Genomic DNA, 14,737 nt, shown 5'->3' on the forward strand with positions numbered 1-14,737 from the left:
GGAAGGCTATGAAATTTCATGGAAAGCTAGGGAGAGGTAGAGAAAGGTGTGGTGGAGCTGTGGTAGCGAGCTGGTGGCTGGGCGGTGGCTCATGATGGCGGATCAACCAATAATGGTGAAACCTGTGCCTTGGAGAGTGAGAGCTGTACAAAGCTCCATTGTGCATGAAAATAGTTAGAGAAAGTCGTGGTGATGAGAGGAGCAAGATGGTGGTGGTGAGACACCATGGGTAGCTGTGCACGGTGGTGCAACCGAATGGGTGGTTGTGAAGACCCATCGTAGAAAGATAGAGAGCTAGGGGAAAAGAAGAATATGGGGAGGAAGCCCATGATGTGGTGTTGCTGGTGGAACTACTCGGTGGCCATTTTGGTCATGTATGTTGCTCAAGGAGGAGAGAGAAAGCACATGGGTGCTCGCCGGTGACAGGAGATGTTGGTCGGAGGGTGAAGGTCAGTTGGTGACCAGTGGTGAGGCCATGGTTGCCGTGTATGGCGGCTTGGAGGAGGAGGAGAGAGGGAGAGCGTGGGAGCTTGTCGGCAGGAAGGAGTGTTGGCCAGTGTGAGGGGAGTGATCAGCGACTAGCAATAAAGCCAACGGTGGCCGGCGGTGGCTAGGCTGTGGAGATGAAGTAACGCACGATGGAGAGGAAGTTGTGCACATCGGGCATGGGAGAGAGAGAGAGAGGAGAGGGAAGACAGAGAGAAAAGAGAAAAGTGAGGAGGAAAAGAGAAAGGCTTGGGTATTTAATCAACCTCCTTTGTTTTGAGATCCTCAAAACAATCTAATGATAAGTTTAAACACTGATTTGAAAATATGTAAGTGTTTTATTTAAAATAAAACACTGAGAGAAATTAAGATAGAATATTATTTTATAAACTAAAGTTTATAAAATAATATTCCTTCATCATTTAAAATGATGAAGTATCGTTAATTACTCAAAGAGAATTAAATCATTTAAATTAATTAGAGTTTTCAAAGTAAAGTTAAATCTCTTAATATTTCAAAATGACTTAAAATATTTAATTTAAATAATTATCCATAATTAAAATATTTTTAGAGCTCATTAAAATATTATAATTGTGTTGCTTAAAAACAAGTTTATCTATTAATACTAAAAATATCACATATAAATATTTTCAGAATATTTAAAATATTCGTAAACTTTAAAATATCTATTTTGCTTTGAAATCTGTTGGATATCTTTTGAAACAAGCTATTAGGACTAGGCACGTAAAACGAGCCTCAGTACGTAGATTGAGGCTCATAATTAAGGAAGAAGGAAGGAGCGGATAACACATGTTTGACCTCCCATAAGCTACTATTTGGGATGACAAGGACAGTGAAAGTACACCTAGGGTAGTGGGGGAATGTTCCTTAAGAAGCCATGCTTGGGTGGTGCTTTTTAGGGGGCCTTAATAGACCTAAACCTATTGGGCCTCATTTAGGGTTTAAAGAGGGTTTGGATTTCTAACAAGTCCAAATCTAAATTTTCTTGACCCAATGAATGTACTAAGATATAAAAGAATAAAAAGTAGTGTAATTACATGAATTTGAGTGGTTAATAGCATGTATAAATGATTTAATCAAGTGATTAATCATTAAGCCAAAATCGGCCAAAAATAGGGTTTTGGAAACTGTTTAGCATTTTGATTTTCACCAAAATTTTGGAGTTTTAATTGGATCTCAATGGTTTGGGATTTCACTAGAGTTGAAACCCTCTTTGGTTGGAATATCATTTGGCTTAGGTGGCATGATCACAATGGTTGAGTTTCCTTCATTTCTTTCACATTTCCATCTTATGGTTCTCCTTAGTGACAAGTGTCCTATACTATTCACCAAGTATGAAAATAAAACTTCACTACATTGATTTGGACAATCCACATTGTGATTTGAAAATCGTTTGCATTGGGTGCCACATGGCATTATCACAGATGTTACTATTCACTTTGAAAATGGTGAAAATAAACATTACACCATAAAACCCCAAAAAATCATATGAACCTAGAAGTGCAATTCATTTTGCAAAATTTGACACCTAAGTTCCTCAAAGAAACCAAAAGGCGTTTTTGAATAGTTTTGATCCAGAAAAATTAAATAATCATCTAAGACTAATGACACAAACCGTTTCTCAATCTCATACTCCTAAGTACTTGAAATAAATAGAACAGAGTTTTTGACACCATAGTCGGTAAGAAACTGATTAAGTTGACAAACTAAAATCTAGCGATAACTTGATTTGTGAAACCTTTCTAGTGTTTTCACGATTTTTCCTAAAGTCCAAAAAAGTCAATCCATTGAATCTTTGTCTAGTTGTTACGTTTGATATTTAAGAGTTGTTAATTTCGAGTTAAGTATGTTAGTGTGATAAATGGCCAAGTAGCAAGCAAAAACATGTTTTTGTCTGCCTAGAGGAGTTCATATAGTAGGGATTAGTTTTTTAAAATTCTAAACCCATATTTGGACTTGGGATGAAATTTACATGAGTCATGTAAATTTGGGTATGTTTTGGGGTATGTCAGCAATTTCCTTAAGTTTAGGAGCTCATTTGTAATATCCCAAAAGCTAAGGAGTAATTTTGTAAATTAATCCCAAAGTTAGTAAGTTCTATTTTCATATAGATTAAGTGAGAAATTCTTATCCCAGAATGTCTCTCATTTAAGCCTACACTTTGTTTACATTACACATGACTTTCTGTAAGTTAGCTTTTAACTTTCTGCAATATTTTTATGTATGTAAGGTGCTAAGTTGCATTAATTATATTCATGCTTTATTTATGCCTATTTAGTTATTTTATAATATGTCATGCAATGTAATCTTATTCTGCTACATGATTATCAGTTACATGCCATAAATGCCATGTCATAAACCTACAAGCATGTCATGAAACTATTTCTAAGTCATGCATGAGCCATTTTATTTTATCACAACCCCAACTATTAGGATGGGGAATTATCCTACTAAAACTCCCTTATCCACTTTTGAGTGTTTAAAATGGAGTAGAATCCCCTGAGTTGACAAAGTACAGTCAATAAATTTTGAATGGGACTTAAGTAACTATTTTTTAGAGCGAAGTCAGGCACCAAATACTAGTAGATGCCAAAAGATGCTACAAGCACAAGTTATGGATTTACCAATTCATGAATGACATATTCACAACTGGTGCAAGGACTTGTAATGTGACGTGGTACCAGCAAGAGCACACAATCTATAGGGAGCTGTGGAGAGTCCATTATCATGTAATTAAACATGTATATGTATGAATGTCTCATGTTTATACAAGCAAGCATGTCATATTTAGGTCAAGTTATTATGTTTCTAAGTTAGTTCATGCATAACCAAGTTCACATTCGTTAAGGATACATGTAATGTTACTATTATGCATACTTATATATACTATTGGTAGCTTAAAAGTTTAACGTGCTTAGATTTTATCTCAACGTGGTATTTCCAATTACTATTCTTCCCAGAATGGTAGACGATGTATTAAGGATTGGAGAAATCGCGCACCCGCTGCTGGACTACAGGCCGAGGAGGAGCCTCATTTTATTTTACAATTGATAGCTGAGATGCGTGAGCAACTTGGTGTTTAGTTTAGTTTTATATTATGTCTCTAACTATGGGGATCTGCTCTAGCACTACGTTGTTTTGATTACAAACTTATTGGATGGATGATATGTCTTTTGATATGCGAATATTAACGGAAAGTGTTCATGTTTTGGGATTAGCATTCTGGTACAATGTGCATTGCTAAAAAAATTTATCCGCTGTGATTAATGCATATTGTTAGAACATGATAGATGCATTGTATTCTTAACTGTCATGAGCAGGAGTATGTGATCTTGTGTTATATGTCCCGATACTTCAAGTTCCGTCAAATCTCAAATGGAATTTGAAGACGTCACAAATCTAGTATTTGAATATTTAGCAACGTTGACTTCACTATAACAAAAGTGACTTTTCTTGACAAAACATTTTCACAGAAAAAGTGCTATTTGTCCAGCAAGAACCATTGTAAAATGGTTTTGGAAGCACTTAAAACTCTTCGAAGAGAATTTTATCTACTAGATGCGAAATTTAAAATAAATAAATAAAAATAGTAACTTGCTCGTGCCATAGAAATCTAGAGAATTACTTATAAAAATAGTTAAGTAATACAAACCAAAACCAAAACCAATTTATGAACTCTTAACAAAATTCAAAATTCTATATAAGATTCTTTGTGTGGGTATACAATATATACAATATATATATAGTTGTCAACGAACTTAAAGGAAAAAAAAAATTAATAGTAATACTAATAATAATATCATGAAAAAAATAATATTTTCTTTAAAATTATCATAGGATTCTTTTTTTGGCCGCTTGCCTAAAGTGTTGTCATTAATAATACCATTCAATATTTAGAAGTAGACCAAATATTGTTTCTAGTTTACTAAGGTGCTCTGGTGTTGGTGGAAGAAGAGATTTAATTGGATGGTATTCTGTCGTATCATCAAAGTTGCATAAAATACAGTACTAATATTGCATTTTAGTAATAAAGAGCGGCACTACATCTACCAAAAGAATATTTCAAAAAAGTCTACCAACGATTGTATTTCTCTTTTTTATTTTTTTTTTCATTTTTTTCATATATTTTATAATCATCATTAACATTTAAAAAAAGTAAAAAAAAAATGTAACATCATTAAAAAATACTTCCTTAATTATTAAAAAAAAAATGTTGAGACCCAACTCTCGATAGATATAACATTTTTCTTTATTAAAAATAGTGACTCGTAAATCATGAACTTAATCATTCATTTTCTGATATATATTGCTGTGCGCATGTCTTATTCATGGACCATGGTGGTGTTTGGTCCTTGTTTCCTAGCTAGCTAATGATAATAGATAATTTGAATAATATATGTTATGATGGATGCCCGGGAATAATGTTATAATAGTAATTTGCGTGTCAGGCTGTCAGCCAGCTCTATTAATTTGAATTTTATAAATTTTATACCCACCAGCTTAAATTTTTAGTCTACTCTTTCAGTGTTATACATATATTGGCCTTTAACTATTGATATCTGATCTTCTTTGTTCCCTTATAATCTAAATGCTAAAGGTCGTGTAAATTCAGCATCATTGTTACTAATTCAATACAATTTCTTATGCTATGATATTTATATAATTAATTATTTTAGGATTTTAATTATTTAATATACAAATATGTGTAAACTAGCCAGCCGATCGCTAGTCCAATTTTAATTATTTAATATACAAATATAAGTATGTAATTGTTGTGTAATTATTTTGAAAAAAGTGAATACAATGAGACTCACATAAAAAAATTAATTTTTTAATAATGAATTCTACTCTTTTTCAAAGTGACTGTAAAATACATGCATACTCCATAACTGTATGTAGCATTATTCTATATAATTTCTCATTCAAAGACATCAAAACATGCTCTCATTAGTAATGGTATGCACACATTTTTCCATGATAGTTTTAGAGAGAGAAACTCTCATCTCTCTAGAACAAAAAAACGAAAATCTCCCCAGAGGAAGGTGGGTCCTCCCTCCCTCCCTCCCTCTCCTTTTGCTTTTGTTAGTTTTTTCCTTTTTGTTTGTCCAGCCCTTGTTAGTTTTAGATATGGTGGTGTTAATAAGAGGAGACAGTATCTAGTTACTCTGTTCTAGATGTGGCCCATGGTGTACGAGTTGGTGGAGAAGGAATGAAGACGAGGTGGCCCACGGCGTACAAGACGGTGCTGGTCAGAACGAAAATGAAACGTCGGAGAAGTGCATGGAGATGAAATGAAGAGGAAGTTTGCCATGTTTTTTCTTTGTTGACGTGTACCGGAGAGCAGAGCTTTCTCTATGGCTTGCAGAGGACCGCTGGAGAGCATGTATGTATCTGGTGTTTTCAGACAACATGGAGGAGCTTGGAGCCATGAGCAGTCCTATTTCAGATGGTGAGGAGGAGCTTGGAGCCGTGAGCTTGGAAGTGCTTGCTTTACACTTGGTATTTCTCTGCACCTGTTTGGAGGGAGGGCACCGCACGGTGAGGGAGCAACATCAGCAGTTTGAGATGTAACCCTAAGTGGCTCTTCCAATGGGCCTCTTTCTATTTGGGTTGGGTTTTTTTTTGTTTGGGCTGGGTCCAAGGTTTTTTTAAGTGGTTTTTTGTTGTTGTATTTGTTCATTTAATTTGTTTTAATTAGTAGTAGGAAACATAGTCTCTAGGACTAAGGGTCCGTAGAGTTTGTACTCCACTCCTTGGGAGAGGGAGTTGTATGGGTTGTCTTAGATAGTGGTCTAAGACAGAGTTAAGTCTCTCAGACAGTTAGTCTGGAGGCTTGTCTCTCAGACGTTTAGTCTGGAGACATTGGACAAGACCCTGTCAGCCGCAAAGAAATTTGTGGGTTAAAGAATGAGAAAATGTTAGAATTTGATTTGTATTTTGCAGATTAAAAGTTGTAACTGTCCGCTTTCCCAAAAAAACAAAAAAAGAGACATCAAAACATTTTGCGCACACACCAATCGTTAATGAATCAGCAGTTATTCTCCATACTTCCGAATAAGCCTAAAACTATTTAGCCTAGCTATATCTAGAATTCCCCAATTCCATTACAGCTCGCTTTCTCTAATTTGTTTTCTTCCTCCTCCATTGTATCACAAAGTGTCTGTTACGTTCGTCCTGCTCAAGAAACCACCAGGAGAAGACCTCTGTCGCAAGTTACAGAAATTAACAGACTAACGTAGTAAACCTCACAATCTCACAAGGAAGGAAACACACAAACAAAGAATCAAGAATCACTATATTTCATTGGTAGAGATTTTCGAGCAATCCCTAAGCTCCACAATTTCTCACTGTGCCAATTACAAGAATTCAGATCATGATCTTCATTCCCAGATCAGTCTTTTTTTTTATACTACCTTCCGATCCTAACAGAAACAACTAACAATTACATGCAAATGAACCGACGTCGCTTTGCTTCTAGTCGACCCTTGCTAAGTCTTCATACAACGCACCGTTTTATTAATGTTGCAACGCAGCGTATTATAGCTTCAGAAACACTACTCCTTTAAGACCATACGCACCGTTTCATCCCGGCAGTTAAAGCCGTTAACTCCCTCTTCAGCCTTCAATCATACACACCTTACATTCTCCCCCCCTTAAAGGACTTGACCACAAGGCCTTCAATCATACACACCTTCACAGTACAGTTCCTATCAAATGAGGATAAAGCTGTCGCAGCTGATACAAACTTTCCCAAGAAGCATCCTCAGGCGTAGCTCCCACCCATCTGACCAACACTTCTGTAACAGCATGATTTCCCTTCTTCTGTATCCTCCTCTCAAGAATCTGTTGAGGCTCAGGTTGCACTTGACCAGAAGAATCCGTAGGTGGTAAAGTAGGCAATGGGGTAATGTGCTGACCCAGTTTCTTTTTAAGGCAAGAAACATGGAAAACTGGATGTATTTTGGAAGATTCAGGCAAGTCAAGCTTATAAGCCACAGTCCCCATCTTTTGAACAATCTGGAAAGGCCCATAGAAACGTGGGGCTAACTTCATATTGTGCCTCAAAGCTACTGTTTTTTGTCTGTAAGGCTGAAGCCTTAAAAATACCCAATCACCAACCTCAAATGACCTGTCACTCCTCTTTTTATCAGCAAAAAACTTCATTCTGTGTTGTGCTCTGAGGATATTAGCCCTTAAGAGAGTCAGCAATTCTTCCCTTGATCTGAGGAGCTTATCCACAGCATCATTTGCAGAAGTACCTGGCACATAAGCCAGTAATTTAGGAGGAGGGTAGCCATAAAGAGCCTCGAAAGGAGTGATGCTAATGGTAGAATGGACAGTGGTGTTATAACACCATTCAGCCATTGACAACCATGAGTTCCATTCTTTAGGTCTTTGACTGCAATAACATCTTAAGTAACCTTCCAAGCATTTGTTTAATGCTTCTGTCTGTCCATCAGACTGTGGATGATAAGAGGAGCTGAAATCGAGTGAAACTCCTTGCAACTGAAAGAGTTGTTTCCAAAATGCACTGGTGAAAACTGTGTCTCTATCTGAAACAATTGATCGAGGTAAGCCATGTAATTTGAAAACCCCATGAAAGAAGACTTGAGCCACCTTAGCTGCTGTATAAGGGTGTGAGAGAGCAAAAAAATGAGCAAACTTGGTTAGTCTATCAACCACAGAAAATACCACAGAAACTCCATTTGAAAGAGGCAACCCTTCAATGAAATCCATGGAAATGTCCAACCATGGAGATTCTGGAATAGATAAAGGCTGCAATAAACCAGGATACAAAACATTCCCATTCTTACTGACTTGGCAAACATCACATTCCTTGACCAATTTTCTCACATCTTTCCTCATACCTTCCCACCAAAAGTCTCTTCTAGCACGATGCAAAGTTTTGTGATACCCCACATGACCAGCTTGGGGATTATTATGAATATATTCAAGAATCTTGGACTGCATAGAGGATGCAGGGACAACCACCATCTTACCCTTCCTCAATAACAAACCTTGTTGCATGGAGAAATGTTTAGGACCCGGGCCCCCAAGCTGCAACTTAGTAACAATATCTGCTATCTTTGGGCATAAGAAATAACTCCCTTTAAGCTCATCGATCCACAATGGAGTGGGAAAAGAAATTACTGCCAAAACAGCTTGCTCCTCTTCAGTCTTTCTAGAAAGAGCATCAGCCACCACATTTTCCTTGCCTTTCTTATAGTCCACAGAAAAATCATATCCAATGAGTTTGGAAACCCATTTATGTTGTGCCTCAGTTCCAATCTTCTGTTCCACCAAGAATTTGAGTGCTTTTTGATCAGTCTTGATCTTAAAGGAATGGCCAAGAAGATAAGGCCTCCACCTTTGCACAGCAGAAACCAAAGCCAACAACTCCTTTTCATAAGTGGACAGCAATAGTGCCTTCCCTTTCAAAGCTTTACTGTAAAATGCTATAGGTTGAGACTCCTGCATTAACACTGCACCAAGACCCACACCAGAAGCATCACACTCAATGGTGAAGGGTTTACTGAAATCTGGCAATCTCAACACAGGAGGATTGCTAACTGCTGTTTTCAACAATTCAAAAGCAACAGCTGCTTTTTCAGTCCAACAAAAAGAATTCTTCTTCAACAAGTCAGTTAGAGGAGCTGCTATTGAACCATAGCCTCGAATAAATTTCCTGTAATAGCCAGTTAACCCTAAAAATCCTCTTAATGACTTTAAGGTTTTAGGAATGGGCCATTGAACCATAGCAGCTGTTTTTGCTGAATCTGTCTGGACACCTCTCCCGGATATAATATGGCCCAAGTACTCAATTTCCTGCACACCAAACTTGCATTTGGACATTTTAGCATAAAGAGTATGTTGTCTTAGTATGCCCAAAACAGTTTCCACATGCCCCAAATGGTCCTCCATAGTTTTACTATAAACCAGAATATCATAAAAAAAAACTAGCACAAACCTCCTTAAAAAAGGTTTGAAAATGTGGTTCATCAACCCTTGAAAGGTTGCAGGTGCATTAGTGAGCCCAAATGGCATCACTAGGAATTCATAATGACCTTCATGTGTTCTGAAGGCAGTTTTCTCAATATCTCCTTCCTTGACTCGAATCTGGTGGTACCCAGCCCTTAAATCCAGCTTGGAAAAAATCTTGGCCCCAAACAATTCATCCAAAAGTTCATCTATAACAGGGATTGGAAACTTGTCTTTAATAGTTTCCTGATTTAGGGCTCTATAATCAATACACATACGCCAAGTCCCATCAGCTTTCTTAACCAACAAAACAGGAGAAGAAAATGGACTTTGGCTAGGTCTCACCACACCAGAAGTCAACAAGTCATGAACAATTTTTTCTATTTCAGACTTTTGGTAATGAGGGTACCTGTAAGGTCGAACAGAAACAGGTAAGGCCCCTTCCTTCAAGTTGATTGGATGGTCAAATGCCCTCCTTGGTGGCAGTCCCATAGGCTCCTCAAAAACATCAGCAAACTCCTTGAGTAACCCAGCCATTGGTCCGGCTTGACACACTCTAGGAGGTTCTTTGTCAACAAGCATCAATTGGAGCAACCAACCTTGCTTATTTACCAAATCAGACTTGAAGCCTTTAGCACCAACCATCATTTGAACAGTTGCAGAAGATAAGCCCTTCAGTTTAATGGCTTGACCCTCCCAAGTAAAACTCATGGACATATCCAAGAAATTCCAAGTAATCGAGCCCAATGTCTTCAACCATTGGACCCCAAGTACAACATCACAACCACCTAAGGACAGAACATGAAAGGGAACAGGAAACCTTGAGCCTTGAAGCTTAATGATTTCTTGCCCACTGCCTTGAGTCACAATTTTTTCCCCATTAGCCACACAGACTTGCAAACAAGAATCTTGCTGAACTTTCAGCTTTGCTGTTTGAACTACTGCAGGGTCCAAAAAATTGTGTGTGCTCCCTGAATCCACCAGAACTTCAACAACACAGGAGCCCACATAACCATGCAACCTCATAGCATTACCCCCAATACAACCTGAAATAGCATTGACAGAAACCTCCAAGCTATCACCCTCATCAGACTTAGGCTCATCATGAATAGAGACCTCAGACTCCTCAACTTCTGGTTGGCTTTCTATATCAGAATCAAGTTGGATAAAATAGACTTTTGGTTTCTTACACACATGATTCGGATTCCATTTTTCTTCACAATGGAAACACAAGCCTTTTTTCCTCTTTTCATCAATATGAGAAGGATTAACCTTCTTAAAAGGCAACAAGCCTTTGGGACTCTGAGAAACTGAGTCATTAAGAGCAGTGGTGTTAATTGGCCACTTATCAGCATAGTGACTAGTAGGCCTCCAAGATTTTCGGGAGGACAACACATATTCCTCCTGTAACTTAGCCAGACCAAAAGCAGCCCCCAAATTCAATGGATTAAACATTTTAACAGGAATTCGAATGTCATCTTTTAATCCACTAATGAAGCAACTCATTTTGTGTCGTTCAGATAAGCCTCTCAATCTATTAGTCAATGCTTCAAATTGAGAAGTATACAAACTCACAGAAGAAGTTTGTTTCAACCGAGTCAGAGCTTCCATAGGATCATCAAATGAGGATGGTCCAAACCTTGTTTGTAAGGCTACCACCAAGGTCTCCCAAGAGTTAAATTGCCCCGAGTCTAAACCATTTTGATACCAAACCAAAGCATCCCCATCCATATGGTGTGAGGCAACCATTAACTTCTGGTGAAATGGAATTTGAAAACAGTCAAAGTACTGATTAGCCTTAAAGACCCAACCAGCAGGTTCCAGTCCATTAAAACGTGGAAAATCCAATCTGAAATTCCTTTGAACCCCACCCCTTTCATCATGAGGTCTAGCATCATTATCTCTATCGCTAGGATTGTCTCTCTCTCTACGAGAGATTATATTCACAGTTTCCACCAAAGTTTTTAAAACATCAGACATTTGATCTAACCTCTCTGCCATGCCAGAAATGGCGATCTGGTGATGCTCCAACTGTTGCTGCACCATTTCCTGCTGTTGACCCTTCAATGCTCCCCGTGTCCCTTCTGCCATCAGTAAGGATCGACCGCTATGCTGATACCAATTGTTACGTTCGTCCTGCTCAAGAAACCACCAGGAGAAGACCTCTGTCGCAAGTTACAGAAATTAACAGACTAACGTAGTAAACCTCACAATCTCACAAGGAAGGAAACACACAAACAAAGAATCAAGAATCACTATATTTCATTGGTAGAGATTTTCGAGCAATCCCTAAGCTCCACAATTTCTCACTGTGCCAATTACAAGAATTCAGATCATGATCTTCATTCCCAGATCAGTCTTTTTTTTTATACTACCTTCCGATCCTAACAGAAACAACTAACAATTACATGCAAATGAACCGACGTCGCTTTGCTTCTAGTCGACCCTTGCTAAGTCTTCATACAACGCACCGTTTTATTAATGTTGCAATGCAGCGTATTATAGCTTCAGAAACACTACTCCTTTAAGACCATACGCACCGTTTCATCCCGGCAGTTAAAGCCGTTAACTCCCTCTTCAGCCTTCAATCATACACACCTTACAGTGTCCCGCCCCTTGTCTCTGGCAAACATGCTGCAAACATCCCGCAACATCCTATTGCCAACCCAAACACCCCAAAAGATGCTAAACCATCTTTCCTGCCGACGGAGACAAGCATCGGACCGAACACGCCACCAAGGACGAGTGCTTCTCTTGTCATCGACGTAGCAGAGTTCCGAACACATGTCGGAAATAGCTCTACTGTGTATAATAATAGTATATTAACCACTGTAGAGGCGCTGAAGAAGGACACTAACTCAAGTCCAATCTGCAATCTTGTCCACATCTTTCCCTTCAAAACACACATGATGCTGCAAACACCACTATGGGTTGTGAAAACTATAATTGAATTTTTCCTTTCCAATTTTCCTATGAAGAAGAAAGTGAACAACGCAGAAGGCAGCTCGGACAAGGCATTGAAAGTGACGCCCAGATAGAGATTGAATGCCATGTTTCCCAGACCTAGTGGCATGCCATAGTAAACAAGTCCGACGCCGAAAGCTATCACCATAACCGCCGACAACCTTCGTAAAGCCCATTTTTTCGCCACCAAGATCTTAACAGTGGAGTAAAGATTGGCATTGCAAGTTTCCTGCTCAAAACACATTCCGGAAAAGTTCCAGTTTGAGCTGTCATGGTGAGTTGAAGCAATACTTTTCAAAGTGGCCACGGCTTCTTCTTCACGTCCATTCACAAAAAGCCATCGGGGAGACTCACGAACAAACAAGTGAACTAAGATAGAGTAAAATATCCCAGGGATGGAACTCCAGAGATAGAGAGATCTCCATGAAGACCCTCTGTTCATGTAAGCCATGGCTGGAAGGGATAAAAACCCTAATGCGAAACAAAAGAATCCCACGACCCCCACCTGGCCACGCCACCTTTTCCCCACAAGCTCAGTTGAAAGCACAAGCGCACAAGTACTGATTGCAGAACGGAAAAACCCGCAAAGGAATTTTAAAGCGGAGTAAATCCATATATTTGTGGAGAAGATCACAGTTAGCAGCGAAGATAGAGACATCATTAGACATGAGAGGAGGAGCATGTTTTTGCGACCGAGTGACGAGTCAGCGAGTGTGGCAAGAACGAGTCCACCCACTAGGCAACCCGTGAAGAAGGAAGACGCGGGCAGGCCAGGTACAAACGAAGCGGCACACTCCAAGTTCCATTCTGAGAGGATTGAAGTGTCGGCGGGCAAATCCCAGGCCCATGAATTCGTGGGCAGATTGCAGATATTGGAAGCCGAGTTGCATGACTCGTCCCCAAGCTGAGTACAGTGCCATGTTGGGTGTGCATCGGTGAAGACGCTGATGAATGTTTGCTGGGCATCGAAGGCCCACGCAATGGATACAAGCACGGCTTGAAGGAATTGGGGCAACCCGAAATTCCCGATGACACTCTCGATAATCGAATCAAGGGATGGTAGGTGTTTCACTAATGGTGGGGTGTCTTCTGACTCACCCGAGTCGGCTAGGGAGAGAAGTGGATGAGTTGAATCAGCCATTGGGACCTTGAAATTTGATCTTGATCAGGCAGGAGAGTTGTTCTACAGAGAAAGAGGGACCTTTGAAGGTTTTTATATAGACTATAATATTCTTAGAATTAGTATTTCTAATCTATGTATCCTTCCAAGCATTTTGAGATCAACTAGCACGCTAGGCGTGGTTGGACTGTTTTGGATTGCTGTTGTCAAGCTATTTGATGGTTTCATTTTTATAATTACCATTTGTGCCTTCTCTACCCACGAGTTTGAGTACTTGGACAAATATACATTAATGCGTATAAAACAGGAAAAAATAGAGAGAGAGAGAGAGAGAGAGAGGGAGAGAAGTCTTCCATGAACCAGTACCTACCATGAAATAACAACAATCAAATAAGTTTGTCATTGTCATTGTCCAGTCAGTAAATTAAGACGAAAATAGTAGAGTATACAAAAGGAACTTGCTCGTATATATACTATTGAACATTATTCACCAAGTTGCAAAGAAAAGGAATCGGTGCCATAAACCAATGATAGGTACAGAAAAGGAATCATATCATATACAAGCTGTAATTTGATGTGTTTAGACAGGAGGAATTTTAATTGCTGGTGTATTTTTGGCTCATAGTACTGCTTCTGTATATATAGCCTCTACTCTTAATTTTTATTTATTTATATTTATTTTTTAAGCTAGCCTCTACGATTAATTTACTCTTTTGTTGAGTGATATCTATTCATCATATAAAAACTATTAAGTTACTATATAAGGCTATATTACATGGAAAAGGTTGAGCAGATCATTCATCATTGTCATTACAAGAAAAATATAGACTTTTTACTACAACAAAAATAAATTTTTATGATTAATTTATTGCAAGAAAAAGACTATTCATTATAATAAATTCCTCATAAAAACTCATTTTTTTGTAGTATTTTTTCCGCAACACATTTTTTGTAGTATTAATAAGCAAAAATAGAGCTCTAAAAAAAACCCGCCCATTACTTCTGGTCTACAACAAGATTACATTTTGACAATTGGCTAAAAAAGAAAAAAAGAAAAAGAAAAAAGGAGGAGCTGCCGTTCGGAACATCCAATTCTTCCGAAAATATTTTTAGAATGGGTAATCAGAATACATCTGCATCGGTTGGGTTAATAGTCCTATGCAAAAT

General features: G+C 38.4%; 1 pseudogene; it reads right to left on the minus strand.

Annotated features, from left to right (window-relative positions):
* Positions 1-6,592: 6,592 nt before the first annotated feature.
* On the minus strand, positions 6,593-13,602 carry LOC122298912 (annotated as a pseudogene).
* Between the last annotated feature and the right edge of the window lie 1,135 nt (positions 13,603-14,737).

The sequence above is a fragment of the Carya illinoinensis genome, chromosome 16 (genome assembly GCF_018687715.1).
Source record: "Carya illinoinensis cultivar Pawnee chromosome 16, C.illinoinensisPawnee_v1, whole genome shotgun sequence".
In the NCBI taxonomy this organism is placed as follows: Eukaryota; Viridiplantae; Streptophyta; class Magnoliopsida; order Fagales; family Juglandaceae; genus Carya; species Carya illinoinensis.